At 43.7% G+C, this 13,040-nt stretch overlaps 1 long non-coding RNA gene across 1 annotated transcript; it reads left to right on the plus strand.

The window, feature by feature from the left end:
* Nucleotides 1-68: 68 nt before the first annotated feature.
* LOC309854355 lies at nt 69-10,160 on the plus strand. The gene is made up of 3 exons (XR_014306177.1): nt 69-150; nt 879-940; nt 8,639-10,160. It is a non-coding gene; the product is annotated as an uncharacterized lncRNA (long non-coding RNA).
* Nucleotides 10,161-13,040: the final 2,880 nt, after the last annotated feature.

Consider the following 13,040-nt stretch of genomic DNA (forward strand, 5'->3'; position numbering starts at 1 on the left):
TTAAGCAAACCGAGGGTGTGGGAAGCCGGGCTTTAGACGTTTGTTAACTCTCTCCTATTGGTTACTGCTCTTCTGTTGGCCAGGCGCTTCCGCTTCCTGACTTGGATGGGTTTTCCTTCCAACACCGATGTTGCTCAGAGGGTTTTCCAGGTATGACAACGAAAGTCATCAAAGACAGTCACGCTGTTGGTGTGCTAGGCACAACTGTAAATAAGTCCATAATAACGTTATCCTGACAACAATCCTATGAAGTCAGTAGTATTACCTTTTCCCTCCTGAAGAGAAAACCAAAGCCGTTTTTAAGTGACTGTCATGATAGGTGTAGTGATAGAACTCTCTTCCAACCTAGTGTTTTCTTCCCTGTTTCATTTTTCAAAATTCCATGAGTACCGCAAATCATTCTCATGTTAAAAGGAATTCTCTCCCTTCCTATTTCCCAAGCTGCAATCTTTCCAGAGGAAATAACTTGTGTCTTTTTGTACTTTCCCAAATGCAATTTTGCCTATTTATCTTGATTTATTGTCTCACTATAATGACTTACTCTTTTTAAAAAAAGAATCTTTTTTTTAAAAAAGAATTTATTTATTTATTTGTCAGATCACAAGTAGGCAGAGAGGCAGGCAGAGAGAGGGGGAAGCAGGCTCCCTGCTGAGTAGAGAGTCCGAGGCGGGGCTCCAATCCAGAATCCTGGGACCATGACCTGAGTCGAAGGCAGAGGCTTTAAACCACTGAGCCACCCAAGCGCCCCAACTTCATCTTTTTTTAAAAGATGCTGCGTTTAGTCACATACCAGAATATATTCAACTCTCTATCATTTCTTCTTTGATGTACAGCAAAATACTTTACTAATTTTCATATATGTTTTTGTATTATTCTAGATTGGAGTATTCTGGATTTGTTTTGAAGAGGGAGCTGGTGGATTGCGATGTTGAGTGTGAGGGTAAGAATTGTGATCTGTGTTTTCTGACCCCTTTATCGATTCATCATTTATGAAGACACCAGTTACACAATGAAGGGTTAGCCCTCCATCAACATATAAATGGAGAGAGGTGGAGTATGACTAATAAATAGACTAATAAACCTCCCTAGGAAAACATTCCACTTTGATTAAAAATCACCTGTACAGTTTTCACTGAACACTCCCACACGCATTATCTCTTTAATCCTTATAATGTTACTGCTGGCTATTCTATTCATTTTACATATGATGAATGGGAGTGCTGGGGAGATCCAACCTGTTGGTCACCATATCTCATTTGCACAATATACTAAAATGCCCAAGGCTCTAGGCTCCTAGTGTCATGACCTTTTTAAGGTTTCCTGATGCCTCTCTATTCACAGGCCAGTGTAACTAGACCAGTACACTGACAAGAAAGAGAGACATGAGTCTGATATGGGAAAATCAAAATAAAACAAACAATGGCAGAGTAGTGCTTCTCCGTAACCCTAGTTGCGTGTCTTCTCAGCCTCCTAAAATCTTTAGTGCACCCTTGTTCCTCAGGATGTAGATGAGAGTGGAGTATGGGTGTTAACTATGTTAAGAACAAGAAATTGGTCTGACCAAGAAAGTAGCTGTTCTAGGTGAGATTTAGTCATCGGTAACTATCCCTGTGAGAATTCCTGCACCACCAGGTGGGACCTGTGGATTCCTAAGCCTTTGCTTCTCTCTATCCATGGCTTAGTAGATCCTTGGCCAACGTCTGTAATGTAGATATAGTTAACAAGGACCAATCCTATGGAGAAAAGAAGTATGATTGTAGGACAATGATTGTAGTCACAAAGACATTTAACTTTTGAAAAGTTTATGGTCATATGTAACTTTATCCAGGCAGGTACCTCATAAAGAAAGTGGTCAAGGGCGCCTGGGTGGCTCAGTGGGTTAAGCCGCTGCCTTCGGCTCAGGTCATGATCTCAGGGTCCTGGGATCGAGTCCCGCATCGGGCTCTCTGCTCAGCAGCGAGCCTGCTTCCTCTTCTCTCTCTGCCTGCCTCTCTGCCTACTTGTGATCTCTGTCAAATAAATAAATAAAATCTTTAAAAAAAAAAGTGGTCAAATGTCCCTCTGCCTTTCACAGAGGGACAGCTGTAATGTGGCAGGCATCTGAACTAGAGAATTGTCAAAAACATTCTGCAAGGCAAGAGTTGCCAACTTCAAGCAGTCTTATCACTGCTTGACCACAGCATGGTGGAAGGCCAACAGATGACAAATGTGTGGCCAAGGCTATCAGTGCTAAGAGAATGCTCTCAGTGCAATGAGGGCCAGGACAAACAAACAAACACACACACAAAAAAGGAAAAATAGGGACGCCTGGGTGGCTCAGTGGGTTAAGCCGCTGCCTTCGGCTCAGGTCATGATCTCGGGGTCCTGGGATCGAGTCCCGCATTGGGCTCTCTGCTCAGCAGGGAGCCTGCTTCCCTCTCTCTCTCTCTCTGCCTGCCTCTCCATCTACTTGTGATTTCTCTCTGTCAAATAAATAAATAAAATCTTTAAAAAAAAAAAGGAAAAATAAAGGTCAACTATAATCTTATGGCATATTTGTGTACATCTCCAAGTTTTCTGGCTTCTGGGATTACTGTATTTTTTATTCAAATAATGAGATGAGCCGCCTTCTTCCATGGTTGTAGGATTTTTTTTTTAATTTTTAAAAAGATTTCATTTATTTATTTGACAGAGAGAGAGAGGGAGAAAGTACAAGCAGGGGGAGCAGCAGAGAGAGAGGGAGAAGACGACTCCCCCCTGAAGAGGGAGCCCAACGTGGGACTTGATCACAGCACCCCGGGATCATGATCTGAACCGAAGGCAGCCACTAATTGACTGAACCACCCAGGCACCCTGTAGGATGTTTTTGTCTCACATTTTTCTGCAACTTTTCATGACACATCTCATTTGTGATACACATCCAAGTTGATGCATGTAGCTCTACATTATTTTTATTGCTGTATTTATTCCACCGTATGACCACCGTATTCCTTCATCTGCTCTTCTGTTGGTGAACATCTGGGCTATTTCAGTCTTCTATTATAAACAATGCTGTTGCGAACATTACTGTATATGGGAATAGATGTACTTTTAAAAGACTTTTGGGCGCCTGGGTGGCTCAGATGGTTAAGCACCTGGCTTCGGCTCGGGTCATAGTCCCAGGGTCAGGATTGAGCCCTGCATCAGACTCCCTGCTCAGTGGGGAGACTGCTTCTCCCTCTCCTGCTGCTCCCTCTGCTTGTGCTCTCTCACACTCTGTGTCGAATAAATAAATAAAATCTTAAAAAAAAAAAAAAAAAAAAGATGGGGTGCCTGGGTGGTTCAGAAGCCTCTGCCTTCCGCTCAGGTAATGATCCCAGGGTCCTGGGGATCAAGCCCCGCATCTGGCTCTCTGCTCAGTGGGGAGCCTGCTTCCTCCTCTCTCTCTGCCTGCTTCTATGCCTACTCGTGATCTCTGTCTGTCAAATAAATAAATAAATAAAATCTTAAAAAAAAAAAAGACTTTCTCTAGGGTATGCCATGGAGAAATAGGTTATTGGTATGCACATCTTCAGCTTTGTTAAATAATGCCAAATACTACTGGCTCTATATAAAACTTTGTGGTGTTTTGGGACACCAGGGGGCTCAGTTGGTTAAGCATCAGTCTTTGCCTCAGGTCATGATCCCACAGTCCTGGAATCCAGCCCTGCATCAGGCTCATTGTTCAGCGGGGAGCCTGCTTCTTCCTCTCCCTCTGCCCCTGTGCTCTCTCTCAAATAAATAAATAAAATCTTAAAAATAAATAAAATTTCCTTGTGCTTGATACCATTGTCATCTCTTGGTATTGTCAGTCTTTTAAATTACTACTACTTAGAAGGAATAAAATATTTCATTGTATCTTTAATTTGAATCTCTGATTCCTAATGAAATCTGGCATATTTTGATACACGATTAACAAAGTGTTTCTTCCAATTAGAAATTTAGACCTCAGGGCACCTGGGTGGCTCAGTGGGTTAGGCCTCTGCCTTCGGCTCAGGTCATGGTCTCAGGGTTCTGGAATCGAGCCCTGTATTGGGCTCTCTGCTCACTGGGGAGCCTGCTTCCCCTTTTCTCTCTGCCTGCATCTCTGCCTACTTTTGTTCTCTCTGTCTGTCTAAAAAAAAAAAAAAAAAAGAAAGAAAAGAAATTTAGACCTCAAATATTTCTCAGATCCTCTAGGAATGCTTTCACCTTCCTGGTTGTTATTTTGTTCTCTGTGTAGCGCTGAGTCTTTCCACCTTTCCCAATGGGCCCGTTCTGTTTCTCCATGCTACTGCCACTCTTCCTTGTCTGCTTCTTGCTACATGCAAAGCTTGGGCACAGTACTCTTGTATTGTTTTTCAAACAGGCTTCAATGGTGCCTAAGAATAATGAGACTATAGCAGAGAAAACTAAAATCAAAATCAGGAGTACTCCCTTCTCACTATTGGATATGGGTTTTACAGGGGTTCCCCCACTGTCTCTTTAGTTTTGCCGGACATTATGTTTATGGCATTGGAGCATCTTCTCCTGTATTAAAATCCTTTTTTAGTTTTTTGTGATTTTATTTGACAGAGAGAGAGACAGTGAGAAGGGGAATATAAGCAGGGGGAGTGGGAAAGGGAAAAGCAGGCTTCCCTCTGAGCAGGGAGCCCAATGTGGGTCTCGATCCCGGGACGCCAGGATCATAACCCGAGCTGAAGGCAGATGCTTAGTGACTGAGCCACGAGGCTTTTGGGAAAGCCTCCTTTTTAAAATTTAATGTCTTCACTCTCCTTGTCTCAATCCCCCACTTTTCCCACCAGAAAAGCAAAAGAAGTTAATATTATACTCTGAGATGTATATTACCTTACCAATAGTAATGCGGACGCTGAGTGTCCAGAAATGGGCTTCTAAATACCATTTGAGAGATGGCTGGGCTGGGGAAGGGATAAATACAAGATGGGCATTTCCTGTGGTGCCAGAAAGCGCAAATTACTCAAAGAATTAGGGAAAAGTCAGAAAAAAACGAAAGTTTGAATAGGCTCCCAATGATCAAATAGCAGACAATTTAGTAATAACAGATTATAAACCACTGGATAAAATAGGAAACCTTGATTCTGTAATACAAAAACAAATGAATAAATTGACTTTCATTAGTAAGAGGGTATTTACCTAGTTTCAAATTACTTCTCCATTAAACAGTTATTAATTAGAAAACAAAGTTAAAATGGAAAAAATAGAGGAAAAGCCTAGCAGATGCCACACTGAGTGATCCAAGTAATACCATTAGCAAAGGGACAAACTGAAATATACATCACCTGTCTTTGCTTAGGCTGCCATAACAAAATACCACAGAGTGGGTGACTTCAACAGGCATTTATGTCCCCATGTTTCTGTAGGCTGGAAAATCAAGGATAAATATTGTGGGAAGATTCATTTTATGGTGAGAGCTCTTTCCTCACAGATGAACACTTTGTTCACACACAGAATATTCTCTGAATGGGTGTGGAGAAAACTTTTTCTTTCCCTTTTTAGAAGGTCACCAATTTTATTGGATTCGGTGCCTGCCTAACCCTAATTAACTCTTAAAGACCATATCTTCAAATATAATCACATGGGGGACTGGGGGATCAAAGAATTTGAGGCGGGTAGATGACACAATTTAGTCCACAGCAACACCCGATGGGATACAATGAGCAGAAGGCAACATCACTGCTGTGGTGTTCCTGCCAGACATGCAAAACTTGAATCTAGTTAAGAGGAAGAATACAACCCAGATTGAGGGATGTTCAATAAAATAACTGGCTACTGATCTTAAGTGTCAGCACTATGAATGCCAACAAGACTGAGGAACCATTTGAGACTGACAAAGATGTGACAGGAACCTGGTTGGTTCAGTCAGAAGAGCATGCAATTTGTGATCTTGGGGTTGTTAGTTCGAGCCCCACACTGGGTGTCCAGATTATTTAAAAAGAAAGTATTAAAAAACAAGAGATGACTAAATGCATGTATATATCTTAGCAAAATCTTCTTGCTATGAAAGACCTTACTGGAACAAACGGCAAAAGCTGAATGCAGTTTGAGGATTGGATATCATGAGTTAATGTTCATTTAGTAATTTTGATGACTATATTGTGGTCCCATAGAAGAATGCTCCTGTTTGGGGGAGATACTGAGATATTTGGAGGACAGTGTCAAGTCATCGATGTACTCTCAATCAGAAGGGAAAAGTTCTTTGTATTATGCTTTCAACTTTTCTGTACCTTCTTCATTATTTCAAAAAAGACAAATATTTTTTGAAACAGGCACAACCTTCACAGTCAAGAGTATGTGGGTTTGACTCTCAGGCCTCCGCTATGTACTCTCAAGCAAGTTTCCTCCTGTGCACCAACGTGTCCATCTTAAAATGGGAACAGTGGGCGCCTGGGTGGCTCAGTGGGTTAAGCCGCTGCCTTCGGCTCAGGTCATGATCTCAGGGTCCTGGGATCGAGTCCCACATCAGGCTCTCTGCTCAGCGGGGGGCCTGCTTCCCTTCCTCTCTCTCTGTGATCTCTTCCCTTCCTCTCTCCTACTGTGATCTCTGTCAAATAAATAAATAAACTCTTAAAAAAAATCTTTAAAATGGGAACAGTATAGGCTGTTGTTGAGTAGATGGGGGTGATTCTGACAAAGAGGTTAGATCACTGCCTAACACATGGGAAGGACCAGTAAAGTTAGCTACGGTGATGTAGTCAGGTAAACGACCTCTTCACCAAATGATTAATGGAGCTTGCAAGTCAGTTTGTCATTGGACTCACATGCTAGAGAATAAACTCGCCAAGCCAGACTCACTCTCCAGTTCCTATTTCTCACCAACTCCTTTACTGCAATATCTCCTAATCAGGGCAATGGAATTGAACCTCAGGGCTGTGAAGACAGGAAAATTATTGACTCCCTGCATTGGCAGGTTCAAAATTTGGTCCTTTTGATTCAGGTTTTCATAGAGACTCCACTCCATTATGAGGCATGGCATGGTTCTAGATAGACTCTATGGCTCACAGACTCTATGTGACATGCCCTTCAATTCGTTTAAATCCACTGACCAGACTAGCGTAGCCACATGCTGGCCATCTTCCATTTACTTAGGTTCCTGAAAGATTGCTCTGGTTTTTCTTTCTCATTTTTCGAATTTCCAACTGAGCAAGATGCCAAACATACTTTTTCTTCTGGAACTCTGGAAATAGAACTTCAAAGGGCTTGCCTATTTAATTGCTTCTTTCCCAGTTTTTATTTTGTGTCACTGATGAGGTACTCACTACTGGGAATGGAATATGAACACACGTGCCATCTGCTGTTGAGGACGATCCCTGTGATCCTTTCATATACCACAGCAGTCAGCCTCCTCCCTCCTGAATGTTCATAACAGAGAAAAGCAGCCAAGACTTGCTTCTTAAAGAAAGTCCCAGAGGTTGTAACTGCCCACAATTTGTAACTGCCCACAATTGCTCGGTTTTCTGCCAATTCCTCCCCTTAATTTCACAGTTCACAGTCAGTCACTCGTGGATTAGCTACAGCATCAGGAGTTGGGTTGGCTGCCTCGGACCATGAAAACTGGTCCTGACCTGCAAGCACTCCCCAACTATGACTTTCTGTTCTCAGTATTCTTTACAGCCTGAGCAATATGGAAAGATGAAAATTAAAAAAAAAAAAAAGAAGAAGAAGAAGAAGAAAGAAAAGAAAAGAAAAGAAAAACCTGTAATCCTAAATTTTTGATCTTGGTAGAGATGACTAGATGTGTTTTTAATTTTTTCTGGAAGATAGTTGACAGTGAGATTCTTTTTTTTTTTTTTAGATTTTATTTATTTATTTGACAGAGATCACAAGTAGGCAGAGAGGCAGGCAGAGAGAGGAAGGGAAGCAGGCTCCCTGCTGAGCAGAGAGCCCAATGTGGGGCTCGATCCCAGGATCCCGGGATCATGATCTGAACCGAAGGCAGAGGCCTTAACCCACTGAGCCACCCAGTCACCCCAACAGTGAGGTTCTTGAGAGCTCCATTTGTGCCTATCTTGCTTCAAAGTTCCAAGTTACTATTTCTTTGTTTAGAAGGATGAAGTCAGAGAAGAAGTAAAATGAAAATACCTCCAGTCAGAAAGATTAAGGTATTTTGATCAAGTTAAGATGAATCTTATCCCTGAATCTTAGAAAAGGAACATTGGAGCTTGTAAAAATGAATATTGCAGAAGTGCCATTTAACTAAAAAAGATTAGAAGGGAAATACAACTTCTCCTTTAAGGAGGGTAAGTAGTTATGATGCTGGCTAATGGTTGCTCACCACAATTAGAGGATGAAGGAAGTGTTTAAGCATTTTTCCTGAACTCATCCCCATAAGCCATTATTCCTGAAACTACTAACATTTAAAATATTTTTAATTAAAAAAATCTTCCTAAACTGAAGCATATTTTTCCTATTTATGAATATTAAAGATCCTTCACTTTTTTCTTCAAATGTTTTACACTGTTCAGTTCTTTATACACAAGATGGACAAATTCCTAGTGTGAAAATTATCATTTTGAAAATCTATCCATTGGTTTAAAAAATTCGAAAGTAAGTGTTCTTACTAAGTTTTCTCTTAAGGTGCAGAGTATCCAAATACTATAAAGCTTACTGTTGTTTTGCCTTTTTTTTTTCCCCCCCGAGGAAGGGAGGAGGGGCTGAGAGAGAGAGCCCAATGTGGAGCCCAACCCGGGATCTATCTCACAACCCCGGGATCTTGACCTGAGCTGAAATCAAGAGTCAGACACATAACCGACTGAGCCTCCCAGGCACGCCATGAAGCTTCACGTTTTGTGTTAGGGCCAAGATCAGTGCAACGCCACAGTCATCGTCCTGCTGAGGTCAAAGTGAGATCCAACTCTGACAGTCTACCTAACTCTGAACCTCAGCGTGCTGATTCCTCTCATGAGAGATGGGGTGACTGTTTTAAAGTGAAGTGCAGGCATTCTCAGATGTGGGTGTGTTGGGTGGGGCACAGGAGAAAAGCCTCATGGACCCGGGGCTGCAGAAAGCACTTCACAATAGCCCAGGACCACTGCCCCCTGGGGGAGTCCCACACAAAGGAAAAGCTGCACACAAGCCACATGGCAGACGACTCAAGAGTACCCCAGCCTTGCTTCCCACTGAACCCACATAAGAAACAACCGATAAAGGTGACAAGTGTGGAAGAGATTTAGGAACAACAATACGCTTTTGTCCAAATGTTTTGCAAACAACCCTGGAAAAACAAAGTGTGAATAAAGGCTCAACCTTCCTACTTGAAAGCACTCCAGAGTCTCCATTCAGGTGAGACCCGAGAGAAGCAACGTCAGTCCTTCAGCAAAGAATCCACGCTAAGCACCAAAGGGTAAAGTCCAGACAGGAAAGTACACACACAGCCTTGACCCATTACACGAGAGTGCAACTGGCAGTGAAATGCAGACGGTGATCAGGAAACATGTGTCTGTGGAGTGACTCGAATGAATGTTTAGAAAACCCTCTACAGACTTCAAACCTTCCGTGGTATCCCAGCTGTCCAGCTTGATCGAAAAGGCTGCTTAGCACTCCGGCTCTCAAGGTCTCCAGGGGAACTGACCACTCTTCTTGTGGTTCTAAAACCTGGTAAGCCCGAGCACTTTTAGTTTGATTCCAAGCTCTCCTCCTGTTCTTCCCCTCCAGCTAAGACAGCGGACGTTCACAACATCGGCTTGAGATTCCAGAGGAGTCTGCTTAATGGTGGGGAGAACTCTGGGTCTAGCAGTCCGCACACTGCCACAGTGCAGGGAAGGAGTTGAGGATTTGGGGGTTACACTGGTCCCTGTTCTGTTCTTAGAACCAAGCGTGGAGCCACTGTAAAGCTGTTATCTGAACCACCTGAAACGAAGCAATTCCTGGTTTGTCCTAGAATCCTTTGGCTATAAAAGGCATTGCCAAGAACATTAATACTAACGTTTCAGGCTAAACTGAAGGTTGTGTGTTGCAGTTCATCTTTAAACCAAGCCTAAACAGGGGCGCCTGGGTGGCTCCGTAGGTTAAGCGTCTAACTTCTGCTCCAGCCGGTCCTGGCATCCATCCCCACATCGGCTCCCCGCTGGGCAGGCAGTCTGCTTCTCCCTCTGTCCCTGCCCCCCCTCATGCTTGTGCTCCTGCAATCTCTCTCTGAAATAATAAAATCTTTAACAGAAAATAAACCGAGATTGATTTTGATTCTATGTTGTTTTTTTGGTAATCTCTCATCCCTGTGACAAGCCTACAGAAACTCTTCCTTCCCGTGTCCACATGTCCACCCCAAATCCCAAGCATGACTGGTGAACGTTGTACTACTGGTTCTTGGCTATGGAGACAAAACCGACAGAGGCTTCTCACTCCTCAGCTGCAATTTCTTGCTCCTGCTTTCCTGCATAACCTTCCTCTAGTCCAAGAGGGCAGTCCCCTTCCTCTCTACATCAATCAGGACAAATCTGCTTCTGCCCTATGTCCTGTGTTTTCTGAGGCCAACTCACAGAAGGTGCGAGGAGGTAGTCACCACACGATTGCTAAGTCTACTACACTCACAACAGGAACGAAAGGCAATCCCTTCCCTCTCTGGAGCCCACTATCAACAGAAACACATCTTTATGCACAAAAGCAGCAGAGCGCAAAGGAACAGAGAGCAAGGGAAGGGGAACAAAGCCAGGGAGCGGCGGATGGTTGCTTTGTCCACCTGAAAAACTGACCAAGCGGGACTTGTCTCAGGTAAAAAATCAGTCCTTTCCTATCACCTCATCTTGTAGGCTCCTCAGTGTGCCTATCAGTGTTACATGAACTCAGTGCAGCATCTACAGGAAGGCAGACCCCTTCTGAGGGCCAAAGTCCACATGGACCGACCCAGAAAAGTTTCCAGAGCTCTAGTAGAACAGCGTCTCGACGTACGGCCAGGTTAAGCTGCTTTAATACACGATACCAACATCTCCATAGTTTAACAGAAATTTATTTCTCAGTCCTGTAAAGTCCGTCACAGGTCTGGGGGACTCTCCTGGACAACTGCTCTCCACGTGGGGGGCTCAGCACTCCAGACTATTCTGACCTTGCGGCCCCTGTTTCTGTAGAAAGAACACTATCAAGTTTTGCACCAACAAAGAAAGGCTTCAGCCCAGAAGTGGGGCTTCCCACAACCCATCACCCACAACCATCTCATGACCCTAACTGCAAGAGGCAGCAAACTATCGCCACTCTTCTCCACACTCTTCACGAGAATACAAGTCCTGCGAGCGCATGTCTTTGGCTCTTTTGTCCAGTACTGCATTCCCAGTCTAGACCAAACAGTGCCTGGGCACCTAAGAGGCCCCCCTGAGACGAAACAAATATAGCACCAGGAAGATGTCCGCACATGGCCTGCGATGAGACAGGGTACCCAAAGCCTGAGGACGAGGCCATGGGTATCAGCTATGCAGACGAGAGCTTCAGAGCTGGCTGTGCCTAAGGAAGACATGGCGTAGTTCATCTTGGGCAAGAAAACAAAATCCTGCCAAGAGCACTGGACCCACAGCTCAGGCGACTTACACTGTAACGTATTGAAGCCAAGGACCAAACCAATGGAACATAATCACCACCAGCTGTGCTCGACTCCTCAAAGGAGCTGAAAACAGCCATAAACACAAGTGCTTCCCCCCCTGTGGTCAGTCTGCCCAGCACATCACTGGGGAGCAGGGGAAAGGGAACCCAATGCATGTTTCGGGAACCAATCAAGCCATAAGAATGTTTCAGAACTCAGTAGACACAGCACAATGTCATCCAGCCCAGCCCTGCAGGGAGAACGTGCACATCCTGCTCATCCTGCCTTCGGGCCTCCCTGATGCAGCTGACAGCCAGCGGACCCAGAGCAACAGGGTCTTGAATAAGTCCCTGCATCAAAACCTTAATCTCATTGTTTGTGAGGTATTCGGGAGCTCATTTAACCCCCTTCCTGACACCACCTAAAAGCTCTAACAGGAGCACATGGGAGTCACTGCTGTAGACAGTAAGAAGATCCACAGCCCACAGAGGAGTTCTGCCATCTACCGTTCACCCCCGAAGGCTGTTGTTACATGCTGTGTACAAAACAGACACAGAGAGACGCTGCCAGCTTCACACCAGTTTACAGTGTAAGACAACCAAGGTGAATGCAGATTCACCTGTCCTTGTCCACCACTCAGCACCAATTCCCAAACTTTGTTCCTGGGAACCCAACCTTCTGGCACGCCCAGTGAACATCCTGCCTGCAGCACAGCTCCAGTTCCTCAACATAACTCTGCCCTTGTTCTTAAAAATAAACAAAGCCAAAGGAAAAGCAAATAAAAACGTGAGAAGTTCATCCTGAACTTCCATTAGCTTTCTTATAGCACTCCAGAAAGTGCTATCTTTAATGTTTTATCATATGATGGGGCGCCTGGGTGGCTCAGTGGTTAAGCCGCTGCCTTCGGCTCAGGTCATGATCTCAGGGTCCTGGGATCGAGTCCCGCATCGGGCTCTCTGCTCAGCATGGAGCCTGCTTCCTCCTCTCTCTCTCTCTGCCTGCCTCTCTGCCTACTTGTGATTTCTCTCTGTCAAATAAATAAATAAAATCTTTAAAAAAAGAAATGTTTTATCATATGAGATTATAAGAAAAGGACTAGTCTCTTTTATTGCAGAAAGTTCTTTTTTACATGTACTCCATGGCTAAACATTCCAACCCGTTTCCGTATGATCTCATTAAAGATGTTTATCTTTTTCAAACACCACCAATGAGGTACAAGATAGTGCATTATTTATCTGGCATATTCCCTAGTGCTGAAATAAACAGTATTTCATCACAGTAAAAATGGTGCTAAAAGGATTCAAGAGCTAAAGTTCCTAAAATGTTCAAGAATAAACAAGTATGTCCAACGTTGGGAACAGTGTCCAATGACAAGGGAGGGGAAGAAAATCCAACTTGGTTCTTGGAAAATTTGACAACAGAACTCATTTGTGTCATAGGACTCTTGAAATTGGGAAGCTTACAACCTTAAAGGCAATGGTATCCAATTAATATGCAGGTTATTGCTTTTTCTTTTGGAAGACCATGCTACAAATGT

The sequence above is a fragment of the Mustela nivalis genome, assembly GCF_964662115.1.
Source record: "Mustela nivalis genome assembly, chromosome: 19".
Taxonomy (NCBI): domain Eukaryota; kingdom Metazoa; phylum Chordata; class Mammalia; order Carnivora; family Mustelidae; genus Mustela; species Mustela nivalis.